General features: G+C 43.9%; 7 non-coding genes and 1 pseudogene across 7 annotated transcripts; all 8 read left to right on the top strand.

Annotated features, from left to right (window-relative positions):
* Positions 1-535: 535 nt before the first annotated feature.
* On the top strand, positions 536-654 carry LOC125734880 (5S ribosomal RNA). The gene has a single exon (XR_007394182.1). It is a non-coding gene; the product is annotated as a 5S ribosomal RNA (ribosomal RNA).
* Positions 655-1,732: 1,078 nt separating this feature from the next.
* LOC125733899 (5S ribosomal RNA) lies at positions 1,733-1,851 on the top strand. The gene has a single exon (XR_007393231.1). It is a non-coding gene; the product is annotated as a 5S ribosomal RNA (ribosomal RNA).
* A 1,078-nt stretch (positions 1,852-2,929) lies between these two features.
* On the top strand, positions 2,930-3,048 carry LOC125733019 (5S ribosomal RNA). The gene has a single exon (XR_007392377.1). It is a non-coding gene; the product is annotated as a 5S ribosomal RNA (ribosomal RNA).
* A 1,076-nt stretch (positions 3,049-4,124) lies between these two features.
* Positions 4,125-4,243, top strand: LOC125734693 (5S ribosomal RNA). The gene has a single exon (XR_007393996.1). It is a non-coding gene; the product is annotated as a 5S ribosomal RNA (ribosomal RNA).
* A 1,074-nt stretch (positions 4,244-5,317) lies between these two features.
* LOC125734878 (5S ribosomal RNA) lies at positions 5,318-5,436 on the top strand. The gene has a single exon (XR_007394181.1). It is a non-coding gene; the product is annotated as a 5S ribosomal RNA (ribosomal RNA).
* Positions 5,437-6,514: 1,078 nt separating this feature from the next.
* On the top strand, positions 6,515-6,633 carry LOC125733018 (5S ribosomal RNA). Its single transcript, XR_007392376.1, has one exon. It is a non-coding gene; the product is annotated as a 5S ribosomal RNA (ribosomal RNA).
* A 7,623-nt stretch (positions 6,634-14,256) lies between these two features.
* LOC125732335 (5S ribosomal RNA) lies at positions 14,257-14,365 on the top strand (annotated as a pseudogene).
* Positions 14,366-15,442: 1,077 nt separating this feature from the next.
* On the top strand, positions 15,443-15,561 carry LOC125731216 (5S ribosomal RNA). Its single transcript, XR_007391497.1, has one exon. It is a non-coding gene; the product is annotated as a 5S ribosomal RNA (ribosomal RNA).
* The last annotated feature ends 1,058 nt before the right edge of the window (positions 15,562-16,619 follow it).

Below are 16,619 nucleotides of genomic sequence, written 5' to 3'. Positions count from 1 at the left end.
TAGAAGCGGTCTGGTGAATTTTTAGAGAGAAGAGGCCGTCGATGTTTGAATGTAGAAAATAGTTCTGGCTGCAGCCTGCAGTATGGACTTGTTGGTGTGTGTAGTTCCCAGTGTTCTGACAGCGCGACGTTTTGGGGAAGCATGTGATTCAGCAGCTACCAGTGGGCTTCGTGCGGCGGAGATTTTGTGGCTGTTAGCGGAGTTGATAACAGAGGGTCGTTAAGAGAAGCCTGCATGCAGTAGGCAAAGGAGTAATGTTTGCCGGCGGGGGACGTGCGGCGATTAACCTGTGCGGTAGTGAAAAGGAGTTAAAAAGAAGGAAGTGTGCGGATGCGGAAAGAATGGAATAATTGTGGTAGGCTGCCGGCTGAGTAGTTTGGTGAATGTTTGGTGTGGGTCCGGCGCTGCCGATTGGATGGTGGTGCTGCAGTGTGAGTCAGATAAAAAAAAAAAAACCAGGAGTAGGATCCAATGGGATTAACTGGCATGTATAGACGCGTGTAATGCAAAAGGGCTGTTTTTGGTCACGTCTCTCGCTTATGGCCATACCACCCTGAACACACCCGATCTCATCCGATCTCGGAAGCCAAGCAGGGTAGGGTCTGGTTAGTACTTGGATGGGAGACATCCTGGGAATACCAGGTGCTGTAAGCTTTTCTCACTTTTACTTTATACAGGGGGCGCTCCACTTCACGATTAATTTAAATCTATCACTCCCCTTCCATTTTACTATTTTATATATATATATATTTTTCTCTCATTCATAAAGGCAGCTTTTACACACCATTTTACTTTAAATACTTCCTGGTAATTCTAGGTGCTGTAAGCTGTTCGTGCCTTTATTCCACCAGGGCGCGATCTTCTCACAAACTTGAAGACTGTCACTCCCCATTCACGTTTTACAACTTATTGTTAATGATAAAGAGACAGCTTTTTACACACAGTTTTAAACAAAGTACTGATATTATTCCTCTTCAACTGACCGCTTTGTTTTCTATGCAAAAACCACTTCGCCACAGAAGACTCGATATTATTGGCATAGCAAGTTCTGCTCTTCTCCTTTCAAAACTTGCTAAAAGCTGTATTTAAAAGAACAGATTGGCCGGGGTAATTCACACCCTTCAATGCCAGCTTAATGTTTAGGTTAGTGGGAATCACAGAGGAATTAGGGATGGAAACTTTTTTGCTGGTGGTAGAAGCGGTCTGGTGAATTTTTAGAGAGAAGAGGCCGTCGATGTTTGAATGTAGAAAATTGTTCTGGCTGCAGCCTGCAGTATGGACTTGTTGGCGTGTGTAGCTCCCAGTGTTCTGACAGCGCGACGTTTTGGGGAAGCATGTGATTCAGCAGCTACCAGTGGGCTTCGTGCGGCGGAGATTTTGTGGCTGTTAGCGGAGTTGATAACAGAGGGTCGTTAAGAGAAGCCTGCATGCAGTAGGCAAAGGAGTAATGTTTGCCGGCGGGGGACGTGCGGCGATTAACCTGTGTGGTAGTGAAAAGGAGTTAAAAAGAAGGAAGTGTGCGGATGCGGAAAGAATGGAATAATTGTGGTAGGCTGCCGGCTGAGTAGTTTGGTGAATGTTTGGTGTGGGTCCGGCGCTGCCGATTGGATGGTGGTGCTGCAGTGTGAGTCAGATAAAAAAAAAAAAAAAAACCAGGAGTAGGATCCAATGGGACTAACTGGCATGTATAGACGTGTGTAATGCAAAAGGGCTGTTTTTGGTCCCGTCTCTCGCTTATGGCCATACCACCCTGAACACGCCCGATCTCATCTGATCTCGGAAGCCAAGCAGGGTAGGGTCTGGTTAGTACTTGGATGGGAGACCTCCTGGGAATACCAGGTGCTGTAAGTTTTTCTCACTTTTACTTTATACAGGGGGCGCTCCACTTCACGATTAATTTAAATCTATCACTCCCCTTCCATTTTACTATTTTATATATATATATATTTTTCTCTCATTCATAAAGGCAGCTTTTACACACCATTTTACTTTAAATACTTCCTGGTAATTCTAGGTGCTGTAAGCTGTTCGTGCCTTTATTCCACCAGGGCGCGATCTTCTCACAAACTTGAAGACTGTCACTCCCCATTCACGTTTTACAACTTATTGTTAATGATAAAGAGACAGCTTTTTACACACAGTTTTAAACAAAGTACTGATATTATTCCTCTTCAACTGACCGCTTTGTTTTCTATGCAAAAACCACTTCGCCACAGAAGACTCGATATTATTGGCATAGCAAGTTCTGCTCTTCTCCTTTCAAAACTTGCTAAAAGCTGTATTTAAAAGAACAGATTGGCCGGGGTAATTCACACCCTTCAATGCCAGCTTAATGTTTAGGTTAGTGGGAATCACAGAGGAATTAGGGATGGAAACTTTTTTGCTGCTGGTAGAAGCGGTCTGGTGAATTTTTAGAGAGAAGAGGCCGTCGATGTTTGAATGTAGAAAATTGTTCTGGCTGCAGCCTGCAGTATGGACTTGTTGGCGTGTGTAGCTCCCAGTGTTCTGACAGCGCGACGTTTTGGGGAAGCATGTGATTCAGCAGCTACCAGTGGGCTTCGTGCGGCGGAGATTTTGTGGCTGTTAGCGGAGTTGATAACAGAGGGTCGTTAAGAGAAGCCTGCATGCAGTAGGCAAAGGAGTAATGTTTGCCGGCGGGGGACGTGCGGCGATTAACCTGTGCGGTAGTGAAAAGGAGTTAAAAAGAAGGAAGTGTGCGGATGCGGAAAGAATGGAATAATTGTGGTAGGCTGCCGGCTGAGTAGTTTGGTGAATGTTTGGTGTGGGTCCGGCGCTGCCGATTGGATGGTGGTGCTGCAGTGTGAGTCAGATAAAAAAAAAAAAAAAAACCAGGAGTAGGATCCAATGGGACTAACTGGCATGTATAGACGTGTGTAATGCAAAAGGGCTGTTTTTGGTCGCGTCTCTCGCTTATGGCCATACCACCCTGAACACGCCCGATCTCATCTGATCTCGGAAGCCAAGCAGGGTAGGGTCTGGTTAGTACTTGGATGGGAGACCTCCTGGGAATACCAGGTGCTGTAAGCTTTTCTCACTTTTACTTTATACAGGGGGCGCTCCACTTCACGATTAATTTAAATCTATCACTCCCCTTCCATTTTACTATTTTATATATATATATATATTTTTCTCTCATTCATAAAGGCAGCTTTTACACACCATTTTACTTTAAATACTTCCTGGTAATTCTAGGTGCTGTAAGCTGTTCGTGCCTTTATTCCACCAGGGCGCGATCTTCTCACAAACTTGAAGACTGTCACTCCCCATTCACGTTTTACAACTTATTGTTAATGATAAAGAGACAGCTTTTTACACACAGTTTTAAACAAAGTACTGATATTATTCCTCTTCAACTGACCGCTTTGTTTTCTATGCAAAAACCACTTCGCCACAGAAGACTCGATATTATTGGCATAGCAAGTTCTGCTCTTCTCCTTTCAAAACTTGCTAAAAGCTGTATTTAAAAGAACAGATTGGCCGGGGTAATTCACACCCTTCAATGCCAGCTTAATGTTTAGGTTAGTGGGAATCACAGAGGAATTAGGGATGGAAACTTCTTTGCTGGTGGTAGAAGCGGTCTGCTGAATTTTTAGAGAGAAGAGGCTGTCGATGTTTGAATGTAGAAAATAGTTCTGGCTGCAGCCTGCAGTATGGACTTGTTGGTGTGTGTAGCTCCCAGTGTTCTGACAGCGCGACGTTTTGGGGAAGCATGTGATTCAGCAGCTACCAGTGGGCTTCGTGCGGCGGAGATTTTGTGGCTGTTAGCGGAGTTGATAACAGAGGGTCGTTAAGAGAAGCCTGCATGCAGTAGGCAAAGGAGTAATGTTTGCCGGCGGGGGACGTGCGGCGATTAACCTGTGCGGTAGTTAAAAGGAGTTAAAAAGAAGGAAGTGTGCGGATGCGGAAAGAATGGAATAATTGTGGTAGGCTGCCGGCTGAGTAGTTTGGTGAATGTTTGGTGTGGGTCCGGCGCTGCCGATTGGATGGTGGTGCTGCAGTGTGAGTCAGATAAAAAAAAAAAAACCAGGAGTAGGATCCAATGGGACTAACTGGCATGTATAGACGCGTGTAATGCAAAAGGGCTGTTTTTGGTCACGTCTCTCGCTTATGGCCATACCACCCTGAACACACCCGATCTCATCCGATCTCGGAAGCCAAGCAGGGTAGGGTCTGGTTAGTACTTGGATGGGAGACCTCCTGGGAATACCAGGTGCTGTAAGCTTTTCTCACTTTTACTTTATACAGGGGGCGCTCCACTTCACGATTAATTTAAATCTATCACTCCCCTTCCATTTTACTATTTTATATATATATATATTTTTCTCTCATTCATAAAGGCAGCTTTTACACACCATTTTACTTTAAATACTTCCTGGTAATTCTAGGTGCTGTAAGCTGTTCGTGCCTTTATTCCACCAGGGCGCGATCTTCTCACAAACTTGAAGACTGTCACTCCCCATTCACGTTTTACAACTTATTGTTAATGATAAAGAGACAGCTTTTTACACACAGTTTTAAACAAAGTACTGATATTATTCCTCTTCAACTGACCGCTTTGTTTTCTATGCAAAAACCACTTCGCCACAGAAGACTCGATATTATTGGCATAGCAAGTTCTGCTCTTCTCCTTTCAAAACTTGCTAAAAGCTGTATTTAAAAGAACAGATTGGCCGGGGTAATTCACACCCTTCAATGCCAGCTTAATGTTTAGGTTAGTGGGAATCACAGAGGAATTAGGGATGGAAACTTCTTTGCTGGTGGTAGAAGCGGTCTGCTGAATTTTTAGAGAGAAGAGGCTGTCGATGTTTGAATGTAGAAAATAGTTCTGGCTGCAGCCTGCAGTATGGACTTGTTGGTGTGTGTAGCTCCCAGTGTTCTGACAGCGCGACGTTTTGGGGAAGCATGTGATTCAGCAGCTACCAGTGGGCTTCGTGCGGCGGAGATTTTGTGGCTGTTAGCGGAGTTGATAACAGAGGGTCGTTAAGAGAAGCCTGCATGCAGTAGGCAAAGGAGTAATGTTTGCCGGCGGGGGACGTGCGGCGATTAACCTGTGCGGTAGTGAAAAGGAGTTAAAAAGAAGGAAGTGTGCGGATGCGGAAAGAATGGAATAATTGTGGTAGGCTGCCGGCTGAGTAGTTTGGTGAATGTTTGGTGTGGGTCCGGCGCTGCCGATTGGATGGTGGTGCTGCAGTGTGAGTCAGATAAAAAAAAAAAAACCAGGAGTAGGATCCAATGGGACTAACTGGCATGTATAGACGCGTGTAATGCAAAAGGGCTGTTTTTGGTCACGTCTCTCGCTTATGGCCATACCACCCTGAACACACCCGATCTCATCCGATCTCGGAAGCCAAGCAGGGTAGGGTCTGGTTAGTACTTGGATGGGAGACATCCTGGGAATACCAGGTGCTGTAAGCTTTTCTCACTTTTACTTTATACAGGGGGCGCTCCACTTCACGATTAATTTAAATCTATCACTCCCCTTCCATTTTACTATTTTATATATATATATATTTTTCTCTCATTCATAAAGGCAGCTTTTACACACCATTTTACTTTAAATACTTCCTGGTAATTCTAGGTGCTGTAAGCTGTTCGTGCCTTTATTCCACCAGGGCGCGATCTTCTCACAAACTTGAAGACTGTCACTCCCCATTCACGTTTTACAACTTATTGTTAATGATAAAGAGACAGCTTTTTACACACAGTTTTAAACAAAGTACTGATATTATTCCTCTTCAACTGACCGCTTTGTTTTCTATGCAAAAACCACTTCGCCACAGAAGACTCGATATTATTGGCATAGCAAGTTCTGCTCTTCTCCTTTCAAAACTTGCTAAAAGCTGTATTTAAAAGAACAGATTGGCCGGGGTAATTCACACCCTTCAATGCCAGCTTAATGTTTAGGTTAGTGGGAATCACAGAGGAATTAGGGATGGAAACTTTTTTGCTGCTGGTAGAAGCGGTCTGGTGAATTTTTAGAGAGAAGAGGCCGTCGATGTTTGAATGTAGAAAATTGTTCTGGCTGCAGCCTGCAGTATGGACTTGTTGGCGTGTGTAGCTCCCAGTGTTCTGACAGCGCGACGTTTTGGGGAAGCATGTGATTCAGCAGCTACCAGTGGGCTTCGTGCGGCGGAGATTTTGTGGCTGTTAGCGGAGTTGATAACAGAGGGTCGTTAAGAGAAGCCTGCATGCAGTAGGCAAAGGAGTAATGTTTGCCGGCGGGGGACGTGCGGCGATTAACCTGTGCGGTAGTGAAAAGGAGTTAAAAAGAAGGAAGTGTGCGGATGCGGAAAGAATGGAATAATTGTGGTAGGCTGCCGGCTGAGTAGTTTGGTGAATGTTTGGTGTGGGTCCGGCGCTGCCGATTGGATGGTGGTGCTGCAGTGTGAGTCAGATAAAAAAAAAAAAAAAAACCAGGAGTAGGATCCAATGGGACTAACTGGCATGTATAGACGTGTGTAATGCAAAAGGGCTGTTTTTGGTCTCGTCTCTCGCTTATGGCCATACCACCCTGAACACGCCCGATCTCATCTGATCTCGGAAGCCAAGCAGGGTAGGGTCTGGTTAGTACTTGGATGGGAGACCTCCTGGGAATACCAGGTGCTGTAAGCTTTTCTCACTTTTACTTTATACAGGGGGCGCTCCACTTCACGATTAATTTAAATCTATCACTCCCCTTCCATTTTACTATTTTATATATATATATATTTTTTTCTCTCATTCATAAAGGCAGCTTTTAGAAACCGTTTTACTCTAAATACTTCCTGGTAATTCTAGGTGCTGTAAGCTGTTCGTGCCTTTATTCCACCAGGGCGCGATCTTCTCACCAACTTGAAGACTGTCCCTCCCCATTCACGTTTTACAACTTATTGTTAATGATAAAGAGACAGCTTTTTACACACAGTTTTAAACAAAGTACTGATATTATTCCTCTTCAACTGACCGCTTTGTTTTCTATGCAAAAACCACTTCGCCACAGAAGACTCGATATTATTGGCATAGCAAGGTCTGCTCTTCTCCTCCTTTCAAAACTCGCTAAAAGCTGTATTTAAAAGAACAGATTGGCCGGGGTAATTCACACCCTTCAATGCCAGTGTTAGGTTGAAGAAACAGTTGTTAATCATTTCTGTATGATCAGCAATGAGTGTAAATATATATGTATACGTTATTTCTTATCTTCTAGCCACATACTCTTAGCTATTGTACTCTAAGTAAGTGGTTAACAGCTGCCTACTTAGATAAGAATCTCACTTCCCTCTCTTGCGCCCCCCATTGACTATAAATAAAGAAGTCAAGGGGAACCACCCTTTGTAACACATTCTGCTGTAGTTTGCATTGCAGAGAGTGTGGGTACCCTTGCAAGTAAAACTGTAACCTGTGTGTGTCTCGTAAATGTGGAGTTGGGGTGGAAACGCCGGGCGCTTTCCCCAACATAGAATTTGGTCCTTCGAGCCGGATCCGAGGAACCCTGAAGACGTCTCCAGTACGCCGAGAGAAGCGACACCGAAGTCTGTCGACAGCCACTCGAAGTCGGGTGCAAGAAAGACCTGTGATGTGAATTCGTCATCAGGCCGGTGGTTAGAACTGCGCTCGACGTCTGGTGATGTCTGAAGGACCTTGGTGACGGATCAGAGAGCACACTATACAGGTGAGAGATATGGCACCTAAGTGAGTAGGTGGCCAAGTGAGAGATACGGCACCTAAATAAGTAGGTGGCCAAGACATGCATGTGGTTGAGGTTAGCCGAAATTAACCGGGAGAGAAAGTAGGCGTTGTTGGAAATATATACAGTGTTGTATGTGGATGTGTTTTTATAGGTTTTAGATTAACCTACACGATCCACCCTAAAAGCAACAACATACTGGTGACTGAAGGATAAAGGATGGGTTTCATCCCTGAAAACTAACACCGCTGCTCTAATAGTGAGCAGTAGAAGGCCGTGTTGGTGTCCTCCTGAGGTCTCATGCCAGGGACTTGCTTTTAGGATTTTTTATTTTTTGTAGTGTATCCATTAAAAGGTAACAATGGGGAAGAATCAAAGTAAACAAATGGAACTAGAGGGAGATGAGAAGTTTATGGAAGGATATAAGCCAGGATCAGGACAAATAAGTAGTCAGAGATGGAGGAAAAAACATGGGTTTGGAGGAAAACTCCACACTCCAGATATATTAAAATTACAGGGAAACTTAAAACTGGAGATGTTACAGACTACCAATAAGAAAGAAGGTAAAGACAGAAAAAAAGAATATGTTTTTTCTGATGCATGGTTAGAACAGAGTAAATTAAGAGATAATAAAAGACAGCAAAAAAAGGGAAATAAGGAGAAAAAATTACAGGCAACTTTAATTACACTAGATGAGGAGACGGCAACAAAATCTTCTGCTGCTCCAGTTCCCTTACTGCCCCCACAAATTCCAATGATTGCGCCTGCACCAGTTCCAGCTGTAAATAGACGACAAATAGGAGGAGGGGAAACATCTCGAATGATGACCCGAGGGTCTAACCCTTCTCTGTATCCATTAAAGGATCTGGAGACAAGTAAAGTACGCTGGCATCCAAAAAATGACACAGAACAGGAAGACTGGGAGAATGATTTGGTGTGTCCACTCGTAGAAGTGGCAAATCCAAATCGAGGCCCAAATAATGCAGGACCCGAAACTATGTTAGTATATAGACCCTGGACCGCTGAGGATAGAACAGCGGCTTTAAAAGGAATACCCCCGGTTGAAGAAGGGGTACCCGAGTTTTGGACTGCCATCCTAGAATTACAAAGTAGTTTTCATTTGAACGGCAGGGAAATGTATAGATGTCTCAGACAGTTGTTTACCCATAAATGGGGACGTGTAGCGGGAGACTTCACAGGACATGGTAATAATGATGAAGTCTTAGCACATGACTCGCAGGAACTCATACAAGCATTACGAGACTTGCGAAACAGGGTAGAGACAGCCTTCGTAAGACGCGCAGACTATGGACGAATAGCGCAATGTAAACAAAAAGATGGAGAGGAACCTGAGGATTTTATGGATAGAATGAGAGTTGTATTTAGAGGAAACTCAGGGATCCCATTTGATGAAGAGGCAGTAGGAGTGTACCAACAACAGCTAAAACGAGCTTTTGTCGCAGGCCTAAAGCCCGAATTGCGAAAATATCTTGACAAACATTGGGTACATCAGAATACTGGTTCAGTCCAACAAGCACTAGAATATGCCCAACACGCGCAGAGAGCGCAGAAACAGGAAAAGACAGACACAATATTCAGCGCCTCAGAAGTAGTAGCGCTAGTGCAAATGAATCCTCCGGGGAGGGGAGGATTCAGAGGAAGGTCAAGAGGCCGAGGAAGGGGGAGAGGTGTTTTCAGAAACAATTACAGGAATTCGTCTCAGCAAGATAACATTTGCTGGACATGCAGGAAACCTGGACACTTAGCTAGGAATTGTAGAGTAGGGAAACAACCATATAACCCAAACTCCATTGAAAACAATGATCAATGACCCCCCTCGGAGGCCCCTGTTACCGACACCATCCGAGGCAAAACAGAGGTGATTTTAAGAAAGGAAACGGAGGTCACTTTACAAGACCTTTTAGATAAGGAAATAGATTTACAAGCAGTGTGTCAGTTATTAGCAGAAAGGCAGTGGGAAACCTTGCCAAGTCGGAAGTTAGTCATAAACGGCAAAGTATATGAATGTCTGTGTGACACTGGAGCATGTAGGACTGTCCTAACCTCCAGTCCTCCCGGAGTCACATATTCTTCATCAGTCATAAATATAAAAACGGCAGGAGGTCAGACAGACAGACATCAGTTAACAAACCCAGTTGCAGTAAAAGATAAGGAAACTGGACTTGAATGTCAAGCACAGGTGTTAATAAGCCCTTCTTGTCCTGTTAACTTGTTAGGTCGAGACCTTATGGTACAAATGGGCATTAGCGTGGTTGCCACAGCCACTGGCATGAAAGTAATCGTAAATGAAGAAGCTTATGTTGTGCAAGGAACCACAACACCACAATATTACTGGTCTCTGGACCTAGGGGGAACTGCACAGACACGAGAATTATTGCGGAAAACTAGAGAAAAGCAGTCCCCTAGACAGGCCCAGTTCATGCCTGACGATGCCTTACACGTCACTATGCGGTACAAAGACACCCTTGGACCAGATTATGTCTATGACAAAATGTTTCATGCCCTCCAAGACACTTGTATTACCTTACAATATATGTATGTTAACCCCACCACTGGGTTTTCAGCAGCCTCAGTCATTTTATCTAACAAGCAACAGGCTGTATTTAGAGAGAGAACACCACACGTATCTCTTTCAAAACCACCCCAGATGCAGTGGAGAGATGTAGAGATGTTCTTACGAGATTCTATGCACAGTTACAATGACTACCAACCCGTATCTGGCTCCTGTTGGAGCTATGATGAGAAACACAATGTGTGGCGGTTTCCTTTGGGATGGAGAGTTCAAACCACTCCCACCACACACTTAAAGGACCCAGCCTGACAAATTTTTTCAACCCTGGAGGAGGGATCATGTCCAGATCTAGATCGCCTCCCAGAAGGGTTATGGTCCTCCTCCCCCACTGATGTAGGGCTGGTAAAGGGATTCCCACCTTACAAAGTAACTGTGAAATCAGAACACCGTCCGGTAGTTAGGTAATACCCATTAAAACCTGAAGCAGAGAAAGGTATAGCCCCTGTAGTGCAAGACATGTTAGCATCAGGAATATTGCGAGAGGCTCCTGAAGCCACTTGCAACACTCCTATCTTTCCAGTCCAGAAGGGACATACAGGGAAATGGCGCATGGTGCAGGATTTAAGACCAGTTAATAACATAGTGCAACATGCAGCACCAGATGTGCCTAACCCACACTTATTGCTCAACTCATTGACTCCTGATAAAAGCTACTTCTCAGTAGTGGATCTTAGTAATGCATTTTTCTCAGTACCATTGCACCCTGATTCTCAACATTTATTTGGATTTACCTATAAAGGGAAAAAATATACATATACTAGACTCCCTCAGGGATTTTCTGAAAGTCCACATGTATATACCATGGCCCTTAGATACTCTATGAGTACCTGTGAAATTCCATCACATAGTCAGGTATTACTATACGTGGATGATATCTTAATAGCAGCAGATTCAGAACAACATTGCAAAGAAACTACCCTAACTGTGCTTCAGCATTTATACAATACTGGACATAAAGCTTCTAAACAGAAGTTGCAGTATTGCAAAAAGACAGTTGTCTATTTAGGGCATAACCTTTCACAAAAAGGTCGCTCGCTGCTAGAGATAAGGAAACAAGCTATACAGGAAGCACCTAAACCACAGACTAAACAACAGATGATGTCCTTTTTAGGGCTCTGCAATTATTGTAGAGAATGGTTACCAGATTATGCTTTTCTAGTTCAACCTTTGCAAAGTTGGATCAAAAGAGGAGCAATACAACGAGAGAAAGTTTACTATATGAATGACAAGCCCATCCTACCAAAAAATTTATACAAAACAGCTGCTTTGGTGAGCCATGGAAATACTCATGTCTCAACAGGAGGGATGGTACATATCATACAACAATATTTCTATGCTATAAATTTTTCTGATTATGCAAAACAATTTTGTAGGACATGCTTAATTTGTTGTAAACACAATGCACAAGGAAACATGAGACCAAAACGTGGCCAGTTCCCCACAGCTGAGTATCCATTTCAAATTGTACATATGGATTTTATTGAATTATCTTGGTCACAAGGAAAGAAATACTGTCTAGTTATTATAGACACCTTTTCTAAGTGGGTAGAAATATACCCTGTAAAGCATTGTGATGCAATGACCGTTGCAAAATGTTTGGTAAGCCATTATTTCCCTACCTATGGCATACCTCATATTATAAGATCAGACAATGGGACTCATTTTGTAAATCAGACTATGTCCCTTTGCTCACAAGCATTAGGTTTTACGCTTAAGAATCATTGTGCGTATCACCCCCAGAGCGCAGGCTTAGTGGAAAGGACCAACGGCACTATTAAAACAAGGCTAAAAAAGACAATGGAAGAGACAAAAAGGCCGTGGCCAGAATGTTTGTCTCTAGTAAAATTATGGATGAGAATAACTCCCACTCCTGCAGGATTAACACCTTTTGAAATAGTGTATGGTAGACCATTTCCCCTAGCAACTGAAATGAATGACATAGAAAAAGCAGACCGAGAAAATACGCTGGCTGATTGGATGCGTAAACTACTAACATCACAACAAAAACATAGCCCCAGTAGTCTGCCGGTAAATTCTGTTTCTACTCAACAGGATAACTTGCAGCCGGGAGATTGGATCCTGGTCAAGGTCCTGTTGCGGAAAGATTGGAGCACACCTCGGTGGGACGGTCCTTATCAAGTCCTCCTCACAACACCAACAGCAGTAAAGATCGCAGAACGACCTTCCTGGATACACAAAAGTCACTGTAAACCCATCAAGCCCTTATCAGAGGCCTCAGCGACAGAGTAGCAGTGGAAGTCCGCTACAAAGGCACAGTAACCAATAGGGTGCTGTTGTCTCAACCCGGTGAAGAAAACAACTGAGCTGCACTCTATTTAGGATGGCCCTGATAGGGTGGGGATGTGGTAAAGTGACTCTATGGGTCATTCTTGTTGTAGGACTTGTATGGTTGTCCTTGCTCTCACCAGCTCCATTACAGCACCTACGGCGATGGACCCATGATGACTTCCATCTACGCCCGTTGCCCGCTGACCACTCACATCCATTTATGCAAAACTACTGGTACCGATATGTACATGATACTGTAACAGCGAAAAATGTGACAAATTGCTATGTTTGTTCAGTAATGCCCACTCATAGTGAAGGACCTACGGTGTATGGCAGAGCTATGAATATCTTCTGCAGGTATAGGATATCAAAGTAATGTTTCACTTATATTTTCTTTTGTTTTTCATTTTATTTTTCTGTTGTTTTATTACTGTTATACCATGTTTGAAAATGTTTATTAATCAAGCTCTTAATGCTGCTTTTCGGACACGCAGTACAATGTTTCTCTCCCTTACCCAAACTATAGAGACAGAGCCTGTTTCCAGCGATGGCGATGAAGAAGACATATAATTCATAATGACGGCCGAGCCGAAAGCACCCGTGCAGGGCTCGGACCTGAAGAAACGGAATTAAATGTTTTCCAGGATAATGACAATGTGGTCTAATTGAAGGTTGTACCTAAAGTGCTTTTGCAACTTGTACAATGTTGATGCTTCTGATCATACTGTCATGATAAACAGGAGGGACTGTTAGGTTGAAGAAACAGTTGTTAATCATTTCTGTATGATCAGCAATGAGTGTAAATATATATGTATACGTTATTTCTTATCTTCTAGCCACATACTCTTAGCTATTGTACTCTAAGTAAGTGGTTAACAGCTGCCTACTTAGATAAGAATCTCACTTCCCTCTCTTGCGCCCCCCATTGACTATAAATAAAGAAGTCAAGGGGAACCACCCTTTGTAACACATTCTGCTGTAGTTTGCATTGCAGAGAGTGTGGGTACCCTTGCAAGTAAAACTGTAACCTGTGTGTGTCTCGTAAATGTGGAGTTGGGGTGGAAACGCCGGGCGCTTTCCCCAACAGCCAGCTTAATGTTTAGGTTAGTGGGAATCACAGAGGAATTAGGGATGGAAACTTCTTTGCTGGTGGTAGAAGCGGTCTGGTGAATTTTTAGAGAGAAGAGGCCGTCGATGTTTGAATGTAGAAAATTGTTCTGGCTGCAGCCTGCAGTATGGACTTGTTGGTGTGTGTAGCTCCCAGTGTTCTGACAGCGCGACGTTTTGGGGAAGCATGTGATTCAGCAGCTACCAGTGGGCTTCGTGCGGCGGAGATTTTGTGGCTGTTAGCTGAGTTGATAGCAGAGAGTCGTTAAGAGAAGCCTGCATGCGGTAGGCAAAGGAGTAATGTTTGCCGGCGGGGGACGTGCGGCGATTAACCTGTGAGGTAGTGAAAAGGACTTAAAGAGAAGGAAGTATGCGGATGCGGAAAGAATGGAATAATTGTGGTAGGCTGCCGGCTGAGTAGTTTGGTGAATGTTTGGTGTGGGTCCGGCGCAGCCGATTGGATGGTGGGGCTGCAGTGTGAGTCAGATGAAAAAAAAAAAAAACCAGGAGTAGGATCCAATGGGACTAACTGGCATGTATAGACGCGTGTAATGCAAAAGGGCTGTTTTGGGTAGCGTCTCTCGCTTACAGCCATACCACCCTGAACATGCCTGATCTTGAAAGCTAAGCAGAGTATGGTCTGGTTAGTACTTGGAAGGGAGACCACCTGAGAATACCAGGTGCTGTAAGCTTTTCTCACTTTTACTTTATACAGGGGGCGATCCACTTCACGATTAATTTAAATCTATCACTCCACTTCCATTTTACTATTTTATATATATATATATATTCTCTCTTTCATAAAGGCAGCTTTTAGAAACCGTTTTACTCTAAATACTGCCTGGTAATTCTAGGTGCTGTAAGCTGTTCGTGCCTTTATTCCACCAGGGCGCGATCTTCTCACAAACTTGAAGACTGTCACTCCCCATTCACGTTTTACAACTTATTGTTAATAATAAAGAGACAGCTTTTTACACACAGTTTTAAACAAAGTACTGATATAATTCCTCTTCAACTCACCACTTTGTTTTCTATGCAAAAACCACTTCACCACAGAAGACTCGATATTATTGGCATAGCAAGGTCTGCTCTTCTCCTCCTTTCAAAACTCGCTAAAAGCTGTATTTAAAAGAGCAGGTTGGCCGGGGTAATTCACACCCTTCAATGCCAGATTAATGTTTAGGTTAGTGGGAATCACAGAGGAATTAGGGATGGAAAGTTCTTTGCTGGTGGTAGAAGCGGTCTGGTGAATTTTTAGAGAGAAGAGGCCGTCGATGTTTGAATGTAGAAAATTGTTCTGGCTGCAGCCTGCAGTATGGACTTGTTGGCATGTGTAGCTCCCAGTATTCTGACAGCGCAACGTTTTGGGGAAGCATGTGATTCAACAGCTACCAGTGGGCTTCGTGCGGCGGAGATTTTGTGGCTGTTAGCGGAGTTGATAACAGAAAGTCATTAAGAGAAGCCTGCATGCGGTAGGCAAAGGAGTAATGTTTGCCGGCGGGGGACGTGCGGCGATTAACCTGTGCGGTAGTGAAAAGGACTTAAAGAGAAGGAAGTGTGCGGATGCGGAAAGAATGGAATAATTGTGGTAGGCTGCCAGCCGAGTAGTTTGGTGAATGTTTGGTGTGGGTCCAGCACTGCCGATTGGATGGTGGGGCTGCAGTGTGAGTCAGATAAAAAAAAAAAAAAACAGGTGTAGGATCCAATGGGACTAACTGGCATGTATAGACGCGTGTAATGCAAAAGAGCTGTTTTTGTTCGCAGCTCTCGTTTATGGCCATACCACCCTGAACACGCCCGATCTCGTCTGATCTTGGAAGCTAAGCGGGGTAGGGTCTGGTTAGTACTTGGATGGGAGACTGCCTGGGAATACCACGTGCTGTAAGCTTTTCTTACTTTTACTTTATACAGGGGGCACTCCACCTCACGATTAATTTAAATCTATCACTCCCCTTCGATTTTACTATTTTATATATATATTTTTTCTCTTATTCATAAAGGCAGCTTTTACACACGTTTTACTCTAAATACTGCCTGGTAATTCTAGGTGCTGTAAGCTGTTCGTGCCTTTATTCCACCAGGGCACGATCTTCTCACAAACTTGAAGACTGTCACTCCCCATTCACGTTTTACAACTTATTGTTAATAATAAAGAGACAGCTTTTTACACACAGTTTTAAACAAAGTACTGATATAATTCCTCTTCAACTCACCGCTTTGTTTTCTATGCAAAAACCACTTCGCCACAGAAGACTTGATATTGTTGGCATAGCAAGGTCTGCTCTTCTCCTCCTTTCAAAACTTGCTAAAAGCTGTATTTAAAAGACCAGTTTGGCCGGGGTAATTCACACCCTTCAATGCCAGATTAATGTTTAGGTTAGTGGGAATCACAGAGGAATCAGGGATGGAAACTTCTTTGCTGATGGTAGAAGCGGTCTGGTGAATTTTTAGAGAGAAGAGGCCGTCGATGTTTGAATGTAGAAAATTGTTCTGGCTGCAGCCTGCAGTATGGACTTGTTGGCGTGTGTAGCTCCCAGTGTTCTGACAGCGTAATGTTTTGTGGAAGCATGTGATTCAACAGCTACCAGTGGGCTTCGTGCGGCAGAGATTTTGTGGCTGTTAGCGGAGTTGATAACAGAGGGTCGTTAAGAGAAGCCTGCATGAGGTAGGCAAAGGAGTAATGTTTGCCGGCGGGGGACGTGCGGCGATTAACCTGTGCGGTAGTGAAAAGGACTTAAAGAGAAGGAAGTGTGCGGATGCGGAAAGAATGGAATAATTGTGGTAGGCTGCCGGCTGAGTAGTTTGGTGAATGTTTGGTGTGGGTGCGGCGCTGCCGATTGGATGGTGGTGCTGCAGTGTGAGTCAGATAAAAAAAAAAAAAAACAGGAGTAGGATCCAATGGGACTAACTGGCATGTATAGAGGCGTGTAATGCAAAAGGGCTGTT

The sequence above is a fragment of the Brienomyrus brachyistius genome, chromosome 2, assembly GCF_023856365.1.
Source record: "Brienomyrus brachyistius isolate T26 chromosome 2, BBRACH_0.4, whole genome shotgun sequence".
Taxonomy (NCBI): Eukaryota; Metazoa; Chordata; class Actinopteri; order Osteoglossiformes; family Mormyridae; genus Brienomyrus; species Brienomyrus brachyistius.
Note: the sequence above shows the minus strand (reverse complement) of the source record. Positions and strands in the feature narration are given on the sequence as shown.